Source organism: Dermacentor variabilis, chromosome 5 (assembly GCF_050947875.1).
Source record: "Dermacentor variabilis isolate Ectoservices chromosome 5, ASM5094787v1, whole genome shotgun sequence".
Taxonomy (NCBI): Eukaryota; Metazoa; Arthropoda; class Arachnida; order Ixodida; family Ixodidae; genus Dermacentor; species Dermacentor variabilis.
Genome location: NC_134572.1, coordinates 177,011,661 through 177,016,919, shown reverse-complemented (window position 1 = coordinate 177,016,919; position 5,259 = coordinate 177,011,661). Strand labels below are relative to the sequence as shown.

The 5,259-nt window shown below is 45.9% G+C and overlaps 1 protein-coding gene across 1 annotated transcript in view; it reads right to left on the bottom strand.

Moving 5' to 3' along the window:
- Window positions 1-4,108, bottom strand: part of LOC142582044 (uncharacterized) — a 44,399-nt gene extending 40,291 nt beyond the window's left edge. The window contains exon 1 of the mRNA XM_075691462.1: window positions 3,997-4,108. The gene's annotated coding sequence lies outside the window, so the exon portion shown is untranslated. The remainder of the gene's footprint in view (window positions 1-3,996) is intronic.
- Between the last annotated feature and the right edge of the window lie 1,151 nt (window positions 4,109-5,259).

Here is a 5,259-nt window from a genome sequence, read left to right as displayed (position 1 = left end):
GCTCAAGGAGTGTCCGAATATTCAGACAAGAGGTTGCAAGGTGTCCGAACTTTTGGCAGTTGTTATACGTCATGGTCTATGAGGAGAATGGCGGTGCCGCGAAGCAGACTAAATAGAGCATGTCCGAATTTTTGGAGTCCGAAAATCAGTCGGCGACTGTAAACTGAAAATCGCTTTGTCTCATTATCCTTGGGTTGAAAAAAGGAGAGGGTCATCATGTCTTCATATTGACTGGAGTGGTAGAACTTCCACTGAAACATCGTGTCAGGCAAAACATGACGCTATTTTGTGATGCTTATGCATGTCTTCATGTCAGTTTCATTACTTCCTTGTCAGTTTGCTTACTTTAGTGAACATCACTGAGGGATCTTGAAAAATTAGGAAAACAAAATGGCATGAGCAAAAAAAAAAGGTAAACTGTAGTGGCAGCACTTTATGTACAGTGCGTGATGGAGCCCATGCACCTTGCATAGACTGGTGACAAATTTCCATTGTTGCAACTCGGCATGTGGTAAACTGTAGGGGCAGGACTTTATGTACAGTGCGTGATGGAGCCCATGCACCTTGCATAGACTGGTGACAAATTTCCATTGTTGCAACTCGGCATGTGGTAAACTGTAGGGGCAGTACTTTATGTACAGTGCGTGATGGAGCCCATGCACCTTGCATAGACTGGTGACAAATTTCCGTTGTTGCAACTCGGCATGTGGTAAACTGTAGTGGCATCACTTTATGTACAGTGCGTGATGGAGCCCATGCATCTTGCATAGACTGGTGACAAATTTCCATTGTTGCAACTCGGCATGTGGTAAACTGTAGGGGCAGTACTTTATGTACAGTGCGTGATGGAGACCATGCACCTTGCATAGACTGGTGACAAATTTCCATTGTTGCAACTCGGCATGTGGTAAACTGTAGGGGCAGGACTTTATGTACAGTGCGTGATGGAGCCCATGCACCTTGCATAGACTGGTGACAAATTTCCATTGTTGCAACTCGGCATGTGGTAAACTGTAGGGGCAGGACTTTATGTACAGTGCGTGATGGAGCCCATGCACCTTGCTTAGACTGGTGACAAATTTCCGTTGTTGCAACTCGGCATGTGGTAAACTGTAGTGGCAGCACTTTATGTACAGTGCGTGATGGAGCCCATGCACCTTGCATAGACTGGTGACAAATTTCCGTTGTTGCAACTCGGCATGTGGTAAACTGTAGGGGCAGGACTTTATGTACAGTGCGTGATGGAGCCCATGCACCTTGCATAGACTGGTGACAAATTTCCATTGTTGCAACTCGGCATGTGGTAAACTGTAGGGGCAGTACTTTATGTACAGTGCGTGATGGAGCCCATGCACCTTGCATAGACTGGTGACAAATTTCCGTTGTTGCAACTCGGCATGTGGTAAACTGTAGGGGCACGACTTTATGTACAGTGCGTGATGGAGCCCATGCACCTTGCACAGACTAGTGACAAATTTCCATTGTTGCAACTCGGCATGTGGTAAACTGTAGGGACAGTACTTTATGTACAGTGCGTGATGGAGCCCATGCACCTTGCATAGACTGGTGACAAATTTCCATTGTTGCAACTCTGCATGTGGTAAACTGTAGGGGCAGTACTTTATGTACAGTGCGTGATGGAGCCCATGCACCTTGCATAGACTGGTGACAAATTTCCATTGTTGCAACTCGGCATGTGTGCAGTCATAAGTATTATCCATCAAAGATAAAGCCATGATATTGTGTTCTTTTCCTTTGCAAGCACAAGTGTCATTCTTAAGCTGATATTATGGCCTGAACATTTGGAATTTTTGCAAGTGCATTCAAAGCCACATGCTGATTGTTCATATTATTCTTGTTGTTTCTGCAATATTTTGTTCTGACTCATCGATATTCATAAATGTGCATTCAGCACATGGGCTTTCGCATGCAGCATCTGAGAATTTGCCTCCCTTTTTAGCTACCTTTGCCTTTCATCTGCACTGTAGCTTGAGGGTTGGCACACGCACAGTAGGTGTATCATATTAGCATAATATACACACTGACATTTAGCTGATGCCTGGAGCATATGAGATAGCAGCCCACAGTCAGTCACTTGGAGTCAGACATAGTACTGGGTGGACGAGTCTGCATTCCACTGAACCAGTAAACTGCCCAGGATAGCCACGCGTAAAAAAACTCCCTAAAATACTGTATATACTTGTGTAATAGCTACAGGTTCCTTTCCAAAACTTGGGGTGAAAGTCGGGCGTGCTGCCATTACACTGAGAAACTCATCTTTTTTTTTTCGCGTAAATATTTTCTGGGGTACTTGCCTTTATTGAACTACAGTACTCGCTCCTACTGGCTCTGGCTATTCTTGGACGTTCCCATAGCGCGTCGCATGCCAGCTGGAATAAATGGTGATGCCCCACAGATCAGTGATGGCAGCATTTCGGAGGCTGTACTTTTGCTACTGCCAGCACCAAGAAGTCGGCATGGCTGCCTTGTTTTCTCACCAATTAAAAAAAAAGGAATTCTCACACTACACTACAGCTAACACTGCGAACCTTTCAAAAATCAAGATTGTGGCTTATACACGGGCAATTCTTAAATATTTTTTGGAGCATTATTTTTATGAAGTGCTGGGTGTGGCTTTTACCCGGCTGAGGCCATTACACAAGAATACACGGTATGTTCCAAGTCATCAGCCTAGTCTTCTTATTTACTACAGATTCCTCACATAGAGTGGAAGAGTTAGGCAACTATTGAATGCTTGGGAAACTGATCGTACAGTGCTCAAAACCTGTTGCAGGTTTTCTAAAAATGTTTATTTGTGAAGATTCATGGTAAAACAAGCACATCAAGAAAAGGCGAGGCTGCTATCATTGCCTTAAAAAGTAAACTGGATTACTAGTTCCAGGTTGTTCAGATATTTAGCAAAAGATCCAACGGGGATTTATTCAAGATACAGAAGCAGCTGTTCATGTACCTCATACTGCATGGCACATGGACATACTTGAATGATGGCTTTTCTATCCTAAACAATGAATTCCTTTCAACACCTCCTCATCATCATCATCAGCCCAACTACCGTATTTACACGATTGTAAGTCGACTCGAATGCAAGTCGACCCCCCCCCCCCCATATCGTGCGACAGGAAAAAAAAAGAGCATACCCGAGGGAGCATTCGATAACGAAAATTTATGAAGGGGGGACACGGGTCTTTGCGGCGGAAAAATCGCGAAAAAAATCAATTTTTTGAAAATGAAATTTTCGAATTCTACAGCTAATATTCCTTTAATTACCCAAGTTTCGAATCTCAGGGAAGAGTATTTCGTCCACAATATCAATTTATAACATCACTGTGAGCTGAATTCCGCGCAAAAACAGCCCTTTCTATCGCGGCGCGTAGCTCTTTTTCTATGCGCGCGATCGCAGCCATCTTGGTCTCGTTGGAAAGAGGAGCCTTTCTTCTTTAATTTCCCGCCAAAAGTGACTCCGTTGGTACGCCAGTGACGTTGATATCCGGGGAAGAAAAAAGCCCGAACGCGCGATCCGATTCGTTGACTAGCGCACGTGATCAAAAACGCGTGCTGTGGTTGGCTGCGCGAGGTTACCATCGTCTGCTCCACTCCGCAGGCGACGCGACGGCGCGTCTCGTAGGTTTGTTGGCACATGCCCAACGATGTGCAGTCCACCGGGGAAGTTCACCATGAGGCACAAGTTCGGCAAAAAGAAGCGATCAGCTTATAACTTTCAAGAGCGCTCCATTGCTTCTGAAAGCACCGAGAGCAGCTCGCCGCCAACCGCAAATGATGCCGAAGCCGCGGACGATGCCGAAGTAGGCCTAGCCAGCTCACAAATGAGTGAAATCGTTACGGACAGCGGCCGCGTTCGGCGTGACGCTGCAATGTTGCAGCGTGCGGATTTTTTGCAGAGGGAAATGAATGCTCAAAAAAACTTCAAGTTCTTGCGTCAACGCCAGCAACAAAGCGGGTGCTGAATTTGCTCACCCGCGCCGACGGCGCTGCAGCCGCGCCATTCGACGCCGAGGCAGGCTTCGCTATCCTCAGTAGGACTCCGTGAACGCACTGATGTCGTTTGTCAAGTGCAAGGTGTGCGGCGGCAGCGTCGCAGGAGGCAAAAGCGAGCGGTAATCTGGCCTCGCCATAAAGATCGCTATCACGTGTGCGTGTTGCGGCGATATCGCGTCGGCGTGGAGCTCGACCCGCGTGAACGACAACCTTGCCGCGCGCGCGATGCAAGCCACCGGGAATCGGCGAAAGGTGCCAAACGATGTTTTTGCCGCATTTGGGTGGCCGTGGTCAGAGCGACTACATTCCTGGTGGCTTTTAGTCACTTTCACTGCAAAATAATGCAAAATTATTTCTGTACTTTTGATTAAAAGTGAATGTATTCCTTTTTTCTCGTTTTCTCGAAACACTGACTTTTGACTTGTTGCTGATTTGCCGCGGCGATATCTCTGCCTTCAGAGCAGATAGAGCCATAATTTTTGTTGTGGCTTGTAGCTGAGTGCAAAGTACACAACGGTAGGGTCACATTTTGGAATTTATGCTTTAAAAATTTTCAATTCTGCTTTAGATCACAGTGGGGTAGCCGCAATTCGAACAGCAAAGCTTGAATTGCTATAAAATTGCTAATATTTGATATATCAAAATAGTATTCCTACCATGGTGTTCATGTTTTCTAGTACTCAGGCATGTGCCAATATGAATTTTGTAGCGCATTTTCCCCCCTATTGTTTGTGCAAATTATGAACAATGAATTTCATTTATCTTCAGAACTAAATGGCCTATTGGAAAAATAATTACATATTTGAAATCAGCACAAAAGTCTTAACAAGAATGGAAAGTTTCATGAATATTGATGGAAAATATCATGAACATTATTTGAAGAAGTGTCCCCCCTTAACAGCTGACATGGTCACTGGACTACTCATCTTCACTAGTGCTGCCATCGTCATCGTTGCTACAGTCCCACAGTGTGTCGTCCCGCGGAATTTCACATTTGGCAAGCGACCACACCACGACATCTTGTGGAACAGCAGCCCAAGCTGAATGCACCCAACCACACGCATCGACCAGGGAGCCTCTTTTGACAGGTCCGGTTGGCGTAATTTCGTGGTCTTCTGCCGCCAGCCACGCGTACTTGCGGCGGAGCAGGTCCTTAAAAGGCGAAGATCCGGGCTTGTTTCATGACCATGTCGCACTTCACTGGCAGGGACCGATCACGCATTTGAGCGACGTATGCCGCAA